Source organism: Felis catus, chromosome B1 (assembly GCF_018350175.1).
Source record: "Felis catus isolate Fca126 chromosome B1, F.catus_Fca126_mat1.0, whole genome shotgun sequence".
In the NCBI taxonomy this organism is placed as follows: Eukaryota; Metazoa; Chordata; class Mammalia; order Carnivora; family Felidae; genus Felis; species Felis catus.
This window is the reverse complement of record NC_058371.1, coordinates 171,886,752-171,903,320: the sequence shown is the minus strand read 5'-3', so window position 1 is coordinate 171,903,320 and position 16,569 is coordinate 171,886,752.

Here is a 16,569-nt window from a genome sequence, read left to right as displayed (position 1 = left end):
TCTACCCCCAAAGTGGGGCTCGAACTCAGGACTCCAAGATCAAGAGTTGCATGCTCTTCCAGCTGAGCCAGCATTAGAAGCCACTAAATGCTTCCGGTTTTTGTTTTTATTTTACCTAAGCAATGTACTCACCTCTCTGTAAGTAACTCTAGGCTTTGTTGTTAACACTAAGTTAATTATATTTCTGTGCCATCAATTATACCTACTATATCTCTTGACCTCCCTATTTTTGTCCCTAACCTTTACCTTCATTTAGTACAGATGGTCCCTGACTTAGAATGGTTTGATTTACTTTTTTTTTTTTTTTTTAACTTTATGATGGTGTGCAAAAGCAATATGCATTCATTAGAAGCTATACTTTGGATTTTGGTCTTTTCCTGGGTTAGTAGTATGCAGTATGATATTCTCTTACGATGCTGGGCAGTAGAAGTGATCTGCAGATGTCAGCCACATGATTATGAGGGTAAATAATGATACACTTAGAACCTTTCTGCACACATATAGCCATCCTGTTTTTTTTACAGTTAGTGCAGTATTCAATAAATTACATGAAGTATTCACTTCATTATAAAATTGACTTTGTGTTAAATTATTTGGCCCCACTGTAGGCCAATGTAAGTGTTTTGAGAATGTTTAAAATAGGCTAAGCTGTAATGTTAGGTATATTAAGTGCATTTTCAATTTATGATATTTTCAGCTTACTATTGTTTTAATGGTACATAACTCCATTGTAAATTGAGGAAGATCTGTAATGGAATTTAGGTTGAGGGAGGACTGTTGCATACATGAAAGCATTGAGAAAGTAGGGTGACTTTGGGGGCAGGATATGTATAGGTAAGGGGCACCTACTCGAGTAGAAATTGCTTTGGAACTGATGTAGAGTTAAAAAGTAAACTGAAAACAAGGAAGTTATATCTAGATTGAGGTAATAATTAGAAGGTGAAGATAGAAGGAAAAGATTATGAAAGGAAGGAAAGGCAAAATGATGAAAGGGCACAAAGATCAAGGTTTTAAACCTGAGAAGGGCAGGGTAGGAAGGGAAAAGAGTGCTGTGTGGGAGGGAAGACATCCATGTAGGGACTGCAACCAAAAACCTTATCCCTAAATGGTAATCCTTTTAATGTGCCCACGTTGCCCTTCCAACCTTCTATCACCAACTCTCAGCTTAATTCAGTAGATTAATACTTTGTTCACTGGGCCTTTGAGGAGCTGTTTCTTTTTCCAGACATAACTCCTTATACTCTTTATTACTTTCCATAGGTCTTATTTAGATTTTTTACATCACCCAGCAGTTCTTTTTCCTAATACCTCTTTCCATTAAACTGTTTATGCTTTTTTTTTTTTTTCTCTTCTGCCTATTTCACTTTCTATCATACTTAACAAATGCTGCTTCCTGAATAGTTTGCGTCCTTGACCTTTTCTTTAGTCTTTAACTCTGACAGTTTAGGTCTGGCTTACATCATTAATATGAAAATTGGTCTGAAAATTCTGCAGCCTTTCGAATTAGAGATAACAAAAAAAAACGAGCACTTTACTTGTCCAGAGGTAACATGATGACTGGCATTGTCAGACTGAGAATATGGGTTTTCTAGCCAAAATCTTTCTTGTTTTATTTTAAAAGCATTTTGTGTGTGTATGATAAAAATATGCTCATTCAGGAAACTTAGACTTAAATTAAGTCCTAATCCTATTTCCTAGAATTTACTTAATATTCTGGAGTATTCTTTAATGTACTGTTTTCATACAACTAAGCCAATACTTGTCAATATTCAGCTTTTTAAAACATAATCACAGCTCTTTAAAACTTTTTTATGTAAATATTTTAAATGGCTATAGGTAAGCCATTGAGTAGGGTTATCATATTTTACATACCAGTTACCCTACTAGAGGTGTAGATTGTTTTGGATTTTTCTCTGTTACACATTATGCTGCATGGGCTTCTGATTAAAAACATGATGGGTACCGCAAATGCTTTAATACTAGCTTCCTCCTAAAACGGGACTGAAATGACTATTTTTAAAAGTAGTAATCTATAGAGACGAAGCATGGAAAAGAAAACAATGCCAGAATACTTTTGGAAGATGGAAAGCAGACAGGAGTAGAAACTGATTTAGTAGTAGAGCACATGTAGTTCAAACCTAATTGTTTACAGGAGTGTTTATTTTAAAAGCAAGATGATTTGTTCCTTAAAGACTCAAAGACCTAGAGCTAGGAGAAAACAGACCTTGGAGAATGTGGGTATGAAATGTTGGGCTGGGAGTGGAGATTGGTTGACAGTGTATTTCCTTCTACCCAGTAAGGTAAGTAGCTAGGTTACTACTCTATCCTTACCATGGAAGTAGAAGTACTCTTGAGAATTTAAAACAAGTCTTCGGATTGAGATACTGTTATAGATTGGAAATGGAGATCAATTAAAATTCTGTATACTTGGATGGTAGATTCCTGGTTTCTAGAATGCTGACAGTTAAGTCTCAGGGAAAAGGAGACAGGATCCTTTTCTGTAGAAATTCCATCATCCCAGAGAAAAGACCTTCAAAGAGATTCAGACATTTGGAGATTTTCCAATGAGAAAGCAAAGTTCCCTACCCAAGTGAACCTCAAAGTATGAACAAACTCAAGAATTACCAGATTTAAAAAAAAATTTTTTTTTAACATTTATTTTTGAGAGAAAGAAGGAGACACAGAATCTGAATCATGCTCCATGCTCCAGTATGTCAGCACAGAGCCTGACATGGGACTGGAACTCATGAACCGTGAGATCATGACCTGAGCCGAAGTCCGATGCTTAACTGACAGAGCCACCCCTCAAGAATCACCAGATTTTTGAAGATTGCTCCACCAGTAATGACCAAGACCAAAACAGGATCAATACAGGGAGAAGAAAATCTGAAAATATAACTGTCTTCAAAGATAAGATATTGCATCCATGAGAAAAGTACAGAATGCTTTATATAAAGTAGATTTTGTAAATTATAGTTCACATAAAATTTAGTTAAAACATTTGAAATTTAAGGAGTACAATAAAAATTTTAAAATACAGAATGTTTGAAATTACAAGACCACTCCAGAAGGTTCAACATCTGGTTAATGGGACTTCTTAAAATGGAATGAGGCAAAGTATTAAAAAAATAATCAGGGAGGTGCTCCTGGGTGGCTCAGTGGTTATATGTCTGACTTCAGCTCAGGTCATGAACTCACCGTTTGAGCTCTACGCTGGGCTCTGCGCTGACAGTGTGGAACCTGTTGGGATTCTCTCTCTCTCTCTCTCTCTCTCTCTCTCTCTCTCTCAGCCATTTAAGGGCACTCCTCTCTACTTTGAAAAAGCCTACTGCACACCCCACACAATGAATGAAAAAACACCCACAGCGGGACATATTTTGTTTCGGAACATTAGGAAAATGAGACAGCCCAAAAAATGGAATTGGGTATAAGAATTTCATCGTTTCTTAATGATACGGGAAGCTAGGACAATGAAGCAGTGGCTTAGAAGTTTTGAGTCAAAATTATTATTTTTTTAATATTTCTTTTGAGAGTGAAGAGGGTAAGGGTAGAGAAGACCATCACAAGCAGGCTCTGTGCTGTCAGTGCAGAGCAGGACTTTGGGCTCAAATTCAAACCATGAGATCATGACCTGAGCTGAAATCAAGATGCCCAACTGAGCTACCAAGGCACCCGAGTCAAAATTATTTCTAAGTGTTCCCAGCTGAGGTGTCTGTAGACTAAAGATACTTTCATATATTCAAGGTCTCAAAACATTTTCGTCTTTCATTATCTTTTTCCTGGGAAGCACCTAAATGATACACTCGCCAAAATGGAGGAGTAAGCCATGCAAAAGAAAGACAGCTACAACATAGGAGCTGATTATGTCTGGAATGAGTGAAGAGAAATCCAGAATGTCAGCTCTGCAGCAAGCCTAAGCAGCCATTCCAATACATAGAGGACCAGAAGGATGAAATAGTCTGGAGAAGATCAACAAAATGAAAGGAGCTGATATATTATCTAATATATTTTTACCATGTATAAAATTACATTGCAATTAACTGAAATGCAAGGAAAAAATTGACAATATTGGGTATATAGAAAAGTAATCAAAAAAAATGTAAAAAAGGTATGGTCTTTTGGCAATCAATAACCATATAGTCCTAATGTAAACTATTATATCAGAGTTGTCAAATACTAAGACATGAAGAAAGGAAATGGTCAGTCTTTATGTTTTAAATCAGTGAATACAAATGTATAAGTTTTCATACTATTTTGAAAATGTCTTTATAGAATGCAATGAGATATGTGTGTCAAGATATGCTGTGTGCTTTTAACAGACTTGCTGAGATGTAATCACATACCATATTATTCACCTATTTAAAATGTACAGTTCAGTGGTTTTTAGCATATTCAGAGTCAGGCATCTGTTAGCTCGATTTCAGTCCATTTTCATTACCCCAAAACAAAACTCTGCAGCCTTTTACTAGTCATGTGTTTTTTAACAATCTTTCAGGGGGCACCTGGATGGCTCAGTTTGTTGGACATCTGACTGTTGATTTCCGTTCCGGTCGTGATCCCATGGTTCAAGGGTTCGAGCCCTGCATCAGGCTCTGCACTGACAGTGTGCAGCCTGCTTGGGGTTCTCTCTCTCCCTCTCTGCCCCTACCCCGTGCTCTCTTTTTCTCAAAAGTAAATGAATAAACTTTAAAAAGGAATCTTTCAGGAGCTGCTGGGTGGCATAGTTGGTTAAGCGTCGGACTCTTGATCTCATCTCAGATCTTGATCTCAGGGTCGTAAGTTCACACGTCACTTTGGGCTCCGCACTGGGAGTGAAGCCTACCTTAAAAATCTGTTAGTAATAGTTCACTTAAAATCTATACTTATTACTTTGATAAAATAAAAAATGTATCAAACTACTCTTTTTTTTCTCCTTAATTAAGGACAATCTACAGAGGTTTGCTTTATTGCTAAAATACTTTCCTGTGATGTACTAATATATAGTAACACTAACATATGTGAAAGTGTCACCCCACTCTTGCTGAAATTTATGAATTTGTTTAAAAATACTTAATGTGAACATGCAAGAAATGTGGGTTTTTAAGATGTGATGGGGGCGGGCACCGGGGGGTGCTCAGTTGGTTAGGTGTCTGACTTTGGCTCAGGTCATGATCTTGCAGTTTGTGAGTTCAAGCCCCGTGCTGGGCTCTCTGCTGACAGCTCAGAGCCTGGAGTCTGCTTCAGATTCTGTGTTTTCATCTCTCTCTACCCGTCCCCTGCCTGTGTTCTCGTTCTCTTTGTCTCTCAAAAATAAACATTAAAAATTTTTTTTAATAAATGAAAATTTAAAAAAAGATACACTGTGATTGGGAACCTTTCAAGGGCTGATTTGTATTGGTATGCCTCTCTGTTCAGGTCTCTTGTTCACTTGAATTTTGCAGTCTTAATTATTTCTTAAATTAGAATACTTCTTAAGATGTACTTTTAAAAAATTCTTTTCATTTTACAATTGAAGAAACAGGATGGGCAACAGACCAGGACTCAATGAATAGTAACCTAACTGAACCAGATTTCAAACTTAGACATTTCTCACATCCCTACCTATGTTCTTATTTTACCATCCTATTAAGAAACATCTTATTTTCAAAACTACATTGAACATCTGATTTCCCTTTAGCATTTCAGTGCTGACTTCTGATTAAAACTAAAATGGATTGGCACATTTATCCCTCATTTCTCCTAAAGACCACATATAAAGGAATACAAGATAATTATTCATATAAGCTGACAGCAGTGAAGAAAAATAGGATAGACTCAATAATGAATAAAAATCCTGCAAAGTAGGAACCAAATGGGTATGCACTAGAGCTATATAAGGAAAAAGCTACAGCTTAGGTAAAATACAGAGAGCTTTGAACTGTGGAGAAGGATGGGCCTTGAAGGAACTAGGTGTGTGAAGATAAAGTTGGATAAGGGGCTAAAAATGGGAATTAAGTGAAAATGAGGATATATAACTTTCATTTGGTGGGGGGAGAGCAAGAGACAGCGTGAGCTTAAGGATCTTAAGGCACCCCTAAGATTTTAAGTAATCTCCACACCCAACGTGGGGCTCGAACTCACAACCCTGAGGTAAGAGTCGCATCCTCTTCTGAGGGCCAGGCACCCCTCCCTCCAGGATTATTTTAAGAAGAAGCCTGGCATTCAATAAACTATAGTCACGGCACTCTCAATCATCTTTCAGTGTCTATTAGTCAATCATATGCAGGAAACTAAGAAAATTTGAGAAAAGCCTTCAACGTGAAAGAGAAGCCAATGTGAAAAGAAAAAAAAAAATAGCCTGGAGGAAATAACTTAGAAGTTAAAACAGAAATTAAGGTATTGATGTTGAAGAATTCATTGCACCCACCCAAAACGAACAGGATGCTATGAAAAAGAAATTTGGGGTGCCTGGGTGGCTCAGTTGGTTAAATGTCCAATTCTTGATTTAGGCTCAGGTCATGATCTCATGTTTAGTGGGATCAAGCCCTGTGTATAGCTCTGCACGGACAGTGCAGAGCCTGCTTGGGATTCTCCCCTGTCTCTCTCAAATAGATGTTAAAAACAAAACAAAGAGCTCTTAGAAATTTTAGTGATTACAGAGGTGCTTGGGTAGCTCAGTCAGTTAAGCCTCCAACTCTTGATTTGGGCTCAGGCTCCTCTCACAGTTATGAGATGGAGCCCCATGCCTAGTTCTGTGCTGGGCATGAAGTTTGCTTCCCTCTGCCCCTCCCCTGCTTGCGCTCTCAGAAAAATTTTTTTCAATGATTACAAAGTTAAAAAAAAATTTTTATTTATTTTTTTTTTTAATTTTTGAGAGAGGCATGAGTAGGGGAGGGGCAAAGAGAGGGAGACAGAATCTGAAGCAGGCTCCAGGCTGCCAGCTGTCAGCACAAAGCTCAACACTGGACTCAAACTCAGGGATTATGACCTGAGCCAAAGTCAGACACTTAACTGACTGAGCCACCCAGGTGCCCCAATTTTCTCTTGGTTTTAAGGGGCCCCAAAAGCATTCCTTTTAATGTTAAGACCACTACCATCTGGCACCCACTTTATCACAACAAACTGCTTAAGAAACCAGTCCCAAGGAGGAAGCTGTAATCTTAACTGATTACTCAAACTTCTAAGACTCTTCAAGGCCTAATCCTATCATGGTGTGTGTGTGTCTGTGTCTGTGTTTGAGAGAGAACCTGCACCTGAACAACAGAGAGAGGTGAGAGCGGGAGAGAGAGAAAAAAAGAAAATCTTGACTCAACGTGGAACTCCATGCAAAGTTCGATCGCACAACCCTGGGATCATGACCTGAGCCAAAATCAAGAGGTAGAAGCTCAGCCAACTGAACCACTCAGGAACCCTGCCTCAATCATACTTTCGATCTTGGTCTACTTTATTCACCCAATTCAAGACTCAGGGTTATTTGACAACACCTAAACTTTAAACCCTGTAAAGCTATTGCATGATCTAACCCAGTCTAACTAACTGGCCCTCTCTTCACCTTCTTCCACCATGCCCTAATTCTTAGAATTGTCAGGAACAAAATTGAATCTTTATTACTTCCTGAGGCCACTCTTTCCCCCAGAGTCTCCTCAATTGGTGTTTATATTTTTTTGTTTTATCCTGTCATCTTTGAATAGAGACAGTTATACTTATCTTCCAACTTGTATTCTGTTTATGATCGCCTAATTGTTCTCAGTGTAATGTTGAATGAGTGTTGAGAGAAGAAATTAATTTAATGTAATTTTTAAATTTTGAACTAGCCTCATATTCTTGGAATGAACTCCACTTGGTCATGATATATTATCCTTGTTATATGATGTTGGGTTCAAGTTACTAATATATTTTTTTAATGTGTATTTATTTTTGAAAGAGCATGAGCAGAGGAGGGGGAGAGAGAGGAGGGGACAGGGGATCCAAAGTGGGCTCTGCACTGACAACAGCGAGCCTGGTGTGGGGCTTGAACTCATGACCTGAGCCAAAGTTGGATGCTCAACCGACTGAGCCACCCAGGTTCCCACAAGTTACTAATCTATTTTGTTGAGAGTTTTTGCATCTGTGTTCATGAGGGATATTGCTCTGTAGTTTTCTTGTAATGTCTTTGGTTTGGCTAGTGATAGTCTCATAAGATGAATTGAGAAACTTTCCCTCCTGTTTCATTTCTTGAAAACATTTTGTAATACTCATATTATTTCTTTAAATGTTTCATATAATTTGCCTGTGAAACCATCTGGACCTGGGGTTTTCTTTTTTGAAAGATTTTGGGTACAAATTCAGTGTTTTTAATAGATATAGAACTATTCAGATTGTCTCTTTCATTTTGAGTAGATTTTGGGCTTTTCAAGGAAGTGGTCCATTTCATCCAGAATGTTAAATCTATGGGTATAGATATTACTTTTTTTTTTTAATTTTAATTTTATTTTTTTAATTTACATCCACATTAATTAGCATATAGTGCAACGATTTCAGGAGTAGATTCCTTAATGCCTCTTACCCATTTAGCCCATCCCCCCTCTAACAGCCCCTCCAGTAACCCTCTGTTCTCCATATTTAAGAGTCTCTTATGTTTTGACCCCCTGCCTGTTTTTAGATTATTTTTTCTTCCCTTCCCTTATGTTCATCTGTTCTGTGTCTTAAAGTCCTCATATGAGTGAAGTCATATGATATTTGTCTTTCTCTAATTTCACTTAGTGTAACACCCTCCAGTTCCATCCATGTAGTTGCAAATGGCAAGATTTCATTCTTTTTGATTGCTGGGTAATACTCCATTGTATATATATCCCAATCCTGCATCTTCTTCATCCATCGATGGACATCTGGGCTCTTTCCATACTTTGGCTATTGTTGATAGTGCTGCTATAAACATTGGGGTGTATGTGTCCCTTCAAAACAGCATACCTGTATCCGTTGGATAAATACCTACTAGTGCAATTGCTGGGTTATAGGGTAGTTCTATTTTTATGAGGAAACTCCATACTGTTTTCCTGAGTGGCCTCACCAGCTTGCATTCCCATATGGGTATAGATGTTTCTGTAGTATTCCTTTATTGTTCTTTTAATGTCTGTGGGATATCTAGTGATAGCTCCTGTTTCATTCCTGATATTGGTAATTTATATCTTCTCCATTTTTTTCTGACTCATTCTGACTAGAGATTTATCAATCATTGCTTTATGAAAAAATCAGCTTTTGGTTCCATTTATTTTTTTTACTATTTTTTTTTAACTTTCATTAATTTCCCTTTAATATTTATTGTTTACTTCTGTTTGCTTTGGGTTTAATTTTTGCTCATTTTTCTTAGGGTGGAGACTTCAGGTGCTGATTTTAGATCTTTTTTTTCTCATGTAAACATTTAATGCTAAAAATTTTTCTCTAAGCACTGCTTTAGATTTATCTCACACAAATCTTACTATGTTGTATTTAATTTTCTTTCAGACAAAATTGTTTTTTAATTCTTTTGAGACTTCCTCTTTGATCTAAGGACTAGTTTATTGTTTAATACCAGATATTTAGGGATTTTCTAAATATTTCTAATAATTGATTTATAATTTAGTTCTCTTATAGTCTGATAACATGTTTTTCAGATTTTTGTTACTTAAATTTGTTAAGATTTGCCATATGGCCCAGAATATCATCCATATTGGTAAGTGTTCCATGTGTACTTGGAAAGAATATGTAATCTGACATTTTGGGTGGAATATTCTGAATGTCAGGTAGGTCAAGTTGGTTGATGGTATTTCTCAGGTCATCTCTATCCGTACTGATTTCCTGCGTACTTATCAATTACTGAGAGCAGAATGTTGACCCCTCCAATTATATTTATGGTTTTATTTTTTTATATACTTTTTTTTTCATCTTTTTTGCCTTGTGTATATTGAAGTTCAGTTAATTTAGGTGCCCTGTGTTGGAGAATTGACATCTATCATTTTCTAATGTCCCTCTTTGTCTCTGATAGTATTCCTAGTTCTGAAGTCTATTTATGTGAAATTAACTATATACTCCACCTTTCTTCTGGGTAGTGTTTGCATGATATATTTCTCTTTATCCTTTTACTTTTAACATATCTGTATCTTTATTTTTAAAGTAGATTTCTTGTAATTATCATATATACAATTGGATCTTGCTTTTTAATCCGGTCTAACAATCTTTTTATTTAAAAAAAAATTTTTTTTAAGGTTTATTGATTTTTCAGAGACAGAGATAGCATGAGTCAGGAAGGGGCAGAGAGAGAGGGAGACACAGAATCCGGAGCAGGCTTCAGGCTGTGAACTATCAGTACAGAGCCTGACACGGGGCTCGAACTCATATGACTTCGAGATTATGACCTGAGCTGAAATCAGATGCTTAAACCGGTTGAGCCACCCAGGCACTCATATTTTCTTTTTTAAGATTTTTTTTAAAGTAATCTCTACACCTAGGGTGGGGCTTGAACTTACAACTCTGAGATCAAGAGTTGCATACTTCACTGACTGCACCAGCTAGGCACCCCCCACCCTTTTTAAAGATTTTACTTACAATCTCTTTTAATTTGTGTGTTTAGACCATTTACATCTAAAGTGATGATTGGGGCGCCTGGGTGGCTCAGCCGGTTGAGTGTCCAGCTTCAGCTCAGGTCATGATCTCCTGGTTCACAGGTTCAAGCCCTGAGTCAGGCTCTATGCTGACAGCTCGGAGCCTGGAGCCTGCTTCATGGATTCTGTGTCTCCTTCTGTCTCTGACCCTCCCCCGCTCACACTCTGTCTCTCTCTCAAAAATATACATTTAAAAAAAGATAAAAAAGTGATCATTGATATGGTTAATTTAAAATTCTCAGTAGCTTTTTTAAATTTCACAGCCCAGATTCCTGAAGTTTAGACATGTATACTCCTTGTTATTCACCCTTCTTTACCCAACCTAGATTCTATGAACCATCATAATTATTCCTTGTCCCTTGCTTCCTGATCTTCTTTGCAAAGTCTCATGTGTCTGCCTACTCAATTGCTATACCTACATAGCAGAATTTACCTGGAGAAAAACACACAGAGTTATGCTGAATGTTCTCCCTGCGAGCTGATAACCACTATTTTCAAGTGTGCTTTTAGCACTTAGCTTCAATGTTATATCTCCCTAATCATTTCAGTTTTCCATTCTCTGATGTGACTATTGTACAACTTACTTGCTTCAAATCTCCAACAGCTACCTCTAATTTCTCACAGCTAATGAACTAATTTATTTTTTTAACCTTTTTTTTTTTTTTTTTGAGCACAAGTGGGGGAGTTGCAGAGAGAGGGGGGGACAGAGGATCCAAAACAGGCTCTGTGCTGACAGCAGTAAGTGCAATGCAGGGCTTGAACTCACAAACCATTAGATCATGACCTGAGCCTAAGTCTGATGCTCAACCAACTGAGCCACCCAGGCACCCCTGAACTAATTTCTTGTATTATTGAGACATACAAGCAAGAGCACTGCATCTTTTCATTATCAAGTGTAGTGGTCTACTGGCATCTATTAGATACTATCTTCTGTCTTATCTGTTTTCAGATTTTCCTCCCATCTTTTTCTCTTACATTATTTCTCCCTTTTTACTTCAACCTGGAAACTTGTAATATCTCCATCTTAAAGAGAAAAAGGAAACCTTTATAGGCTCTATACCCTGTCCAGTCCAGGATTTGAACTCATGCAACCGTCTCCATGCTTTTAACCCCTGTGCAGAACATTTCAAACTTAGGTTTAAAAAAACAGAATCTTTGCACTCTCTTCACCTCCACCCAAAACTGCTGCTTCCTCTATCTTTCCTTAGGTATTTGAAAGGTATCATTATTTACCCTGTTGCTCAAGCCAACCACCCCCCCAAGTCATCCTTCACTTCTATCTCTGCCTAATGGCCCATATTCATTAGCAGCTCTTATTAGCTCAACCTTTAAGTATGCAGTTGACCTTTGAACAGCACAGCTTCTGTGGGTCCACTCTGGATTTTTTTTTTCCAGTTAATACAGTACAGGTACTGTAAATGTATTTTCTCTTATGATTTTCTTAACGTCCTTTTCTCTAGCTTAATTATAAGAATATAGTTTATAATACATATAACATACAAAATATTTGTTAATCAACTGTTTATGTCATCTGTGAGGCTTCTGGTTAGTAGTGGGCTACTAGAAATTAAGTCAAAAGTTATATGTGAATTTTCAACTACCCATAGGTTTGGTGCCTCCAACCCCCACAGTGTTCAAAGACAACTGTTCTGTCCTGATTTCTACCTACTGCTGTTGTTACCTGCCTAAGCAAGCCACTTTCACATTTGCTTTGACTATTAGACATCCTCCATCCTTCACTCTTGAGTTTCTATTGTCTGTCTGCCATGTGGCAGCCAGAATGTTATCTTTTTAAAGTGATACTTTCAGCTCAAAATGAATTTTAACTAAATTTAGAATAAAATCTTGGGGCGCCTGGGTGGCGCAGTCGGTTAAGCGTCCGACTTCAGCCATGTCACGATCTTGCGGTCCATGAGTTCGAGCCCCGCGTCAGGCTCTGGGCTGATGGCTCAGAGCCTGGAGCCTGTTTCCGATTCTGTGTCTCCCTCTCTCTCTGCCCCTCCCCCGTTCATACTCTGTCTCTCTCTGTCCCAAAAATAAATAAAAAACGTTGAAAAAAAATTTTTTTAAATCTGTTTTCTTACCATGGCCACTACACTTTGTTACCTTACTGCCTGCTCTGCTTCTGACTATTCCTCCAGGTTTATCCCATCTCTCCCTTGCTCACCCTCTTCTAGACATACTAGCCTCATAATATTTGTCAAGAACTTCATGCTTCATTCATGCTTTGCTTCTTGCAAGCTCTGGCCCTTGGAAAACCCTGTTCTGTCTGCCTGGAATAGTCTTCCCCCCAGATCTTCACATACGTTGCTCAATCATTTTATTCATGTTGAAGTTGAAACGTCAGGCCTTTCCTGACCATTCTAACGAAAACAACATCTGCTTCCATTCCCCTGTCCCTCTACTTGTTAATTTTTTAGTAGTATTTACTATTAACCTTTTTATTTATTTGTGTGTTTGTTTGCTTTAAAGTTTATTTATTTTGAGAGAGAGAGAGAGAGAGAGGGAGGGTGAGCATGGGGGAGGGGCAGAGAGAGAAGGAGAGAGAATCCCAAGCGGTCTCCTTACTATCAGTACAGAGCCCGACATGGACTTGAACTCATAAACTGTGAGATTATGACCTGAGCCAAAATTAAGAGCCAGATGCTTAACTGACTGAGCCACCCTGGCGCATCTAACCTTTTAATTTTGTCCAACGTGAGGATTGAGATTTATTTACTACTTTATCTCCAATGCCTAGAACATTGCCTGGAACATAGAAAAATATGTAGGTCAGTTACCAGTAAATATTTGTCGAGTAAATGAATAGTAAATAAAGTAGAATATGTCTCAATGAGGGTAAAAAAAAGGCAGAAAATAGAAGCAAGAATATGAGGCATGTACTGGATCAACCCAGAAGTTCAGCAGCTAATCCCAGAAAGAAAACAAACTATCAATGGAGAATAGAAAAAATGTGGGATTATATTACCAAATAAATAGTACAAGAACATCTCAGGGCTGTGTCCTGATTTCAGTTTCCAGATTGAAAGATTTACCAGCTTAGTGCAATCAATGAAAAAAACCATATATCTTTGTCAAAATTTAGAGCCCTGAGCAGAAACAGTGATCCTAAAATGTCCCTTGAAAGAAAAGAGCAAGCAAGAATCAATAGCATCAGATTTCTTAAAAACTCACTGTATTCTAGAAGACAGTATAACAGTTTTTTTTTAATTTTTTTTTCAACGTTTATTTATTTTTGGGACAGAGAGAGACAGAGCATGAACGGGGGAGGGGCAGAGAGAGAGGGAGACACAGAATCAGAAACAGGCTCTAGGCTCTGAGCCATCAGCCCAGAGCCTGACGCGGGGCTCGAACTCACGGACCGCGAGATCGTGACCTGGCTGAAGTCGGACGCTTAACCTACTGCGCCACCCAGGCGCCCCAGACAGTATAACAGTTTTTAAACACTGATAAAATTATTTTCCATGTAAGTTTTTTTAACTTTTTATTTTAAAATTATTTTTATTATTATTATTTTTTATATTAGAGTGCAAGCAGGGAAGAAGGACAGAAGGAAAGAGAAAGAGAATCCCACAATCGGCATGGAGACTGATGCAAGGCTCAGTCCCACAACCTTGGGATCATGACATGAGCTGAAATCAAGAGCTGGTTGCTTAACTGAGTCACCCAGGTACCACCCCTCCATCTAAATTTTCATTCATCAGTCATTTCTTGGGATGGAATAAAACCTTTTGTTTTTAACATACAAAGATTCAAAAATATTACTTGTACACACCATTGTAAGAAGTTGTTGATATTCTGCTGTAGGAAAATGGAGTATATCAAGAAATAAAGATACACAGAGTCAAAGAAATAGGACCTAATCCAGAAAAGCAATAAAGGAAGAACCCATGGTAACAATATACAAAGCCCCAAGCTTTATTAGAGCAGGATAGGTGGCTTTGGGTGAGAGGACTCTTAGAAAGACAACTTGATAAAATACTTGATATAGACACAGATTGCCTTATTTCATAACCTCATTTATTACCATGTAAGTCAGGCCCTTGCAGTTGTACACTTCATGTCCTATGTGGATGAAGCAACTGGAAATGCATAAGAGAAAGACCATTGTAGGTACTTTAGGACAAGACCCTATAGTAATAGGAATAGTTAACTTTGTTCTTCCTCTCTTCCTCCCTCCCTTCCTTTCCCTCTCTCCCTTTCTCCCTCTTCCCCTTTCTATTTCTCTCTCTCCCCCTTTCTTTCTTCCTTCCTCCCTCCCTCCTTCCATCCCTTCCTCCTCCCTCCCTCCCTCTCTCCCTTCTTTCCTCCCTTCTTTCCTCCCTTCTTTCCTCCCTCCCTCCCTCCCTTCCTCCCTCCCTTCCTTCCTTCCTTCCTTCCTTCCTTCCTTCCTTCCTTCCTATGTATACAAAGTGCCCATAATTGTTCTGAGTACTTTTTACATGTATTAACTCATTTAATTTGATCTTCCAACAATCCTGTAGATCCTGTCCTCATTTTACAGGTAAAGAACTTGACAGATTAAATAATTTTCTCAAAGTTAACACAGCTAGAAAGTGCCATAATCAGAGTGTGAACTTCAGTACGGCTGTAGAGCTGATACTCTTAACTAATATTCTGTAGGTCCACTTAAAGGAAGAAATATAATTAAAATACACAACTTAGCTCTTTATGAGCCAAACACTTTCAAGGCAATAAATACTTGATAATCAATTTAATGAAATGTAGTGATAAATCTATATTGCAAGTTGGGGGGAGTTCTAAGAATGCCACATTTTTATTTATCTTTTAGAGCAGATGGTAAATATATCCTGAATTTATAAAGTAAGAAATACTATTCAAAGCATATTATTTAAAAATATGGCTACTCTAGGGGCGCCTGGGTGGCGCAGTCGGTTAAGCGTCCGACTTCAGCCAGGTCACGATCTCGCGTTCCGTGAGTTCGAGCCCCGCGTCAGGCTCTGGGCTGATGGCTCAGAGCCTGGAGCCTGTTTCTGATTCTGTGTCTCCCTCTCTCTCTGCCCCTCCCCCGTTCATGCTCTGCCTCTCTCTGTCCCAAAAATAAATAAATGTTGAAAAAAAATTAAAAAAAAAATATATGGCTACTCCAAAGAAACGGTTTATATTACAAGATATTTTATTTCCTAAATGTTTCTCTAAGTACACATTGTGCTTCCTGCCTCTATGTATCTAAAATTACTGTTTCTTCTTTTGCATATGATTCTCTTCCATTTCTATGCATTGAAATCTTATCCTTCAAGTCTACCCCCAAATGTTGCCACCTCCAAGAACCTTCCCAAATCTCTCAGAAGAACCCTTCCTTCCTTCCTTCCTTCCTTCCTTCCTTCCTTCCTCCCTCCCTCCCTCCCTCCCTCCCTCCCTTCCTTGTCTCCTTCCTTCCCTCCTCTTCCTTCCTCCCTTCCTTCCTTCCTCCCTTCCTTCCTTCCATGTGAGTGGGGGATGGGCAGAGAGAGGAAGAGAGAATCTTTTTTTTTTTAACTTTTTAAAAATTTAAATCCAAGTTAGTTAACATATAATATTTCAGGAATAGAATTTAGTGATTCATCACTTAGATATAACACCCAGTGCTCATCCCAACAAGTTTCTTCCTTAATGCCCCTCACAACTTTTAGCCCTTCCCCTGATGCAACACTCCTCCAGCAGCCGTCAATTCTCTGTATTTAAGAGTCTCTTAGGATTTTCTCCCTCTCTGTTTTTATATTATTTTTGCTTTCCTTCCCTTATGTTCATCTGTTTTGTATCTTAAATCCCACAAATGAGTGAAATCATATGGTACTTGTCTTTCTCTGACTTATTTGGCTTTCCATAAATACACTCTTGTTCCATCCAGTTGTTGCAGATGGCAAGATTTTGTTCTTTTTGATCACTGAGTAATATTCCATTGAATATATATACTGCATCTTTATCCATTCATCAGTTGATGGACATTTGGGCTCCTTACATACTTTGGCTGTTGTTGATATTGCTGCTG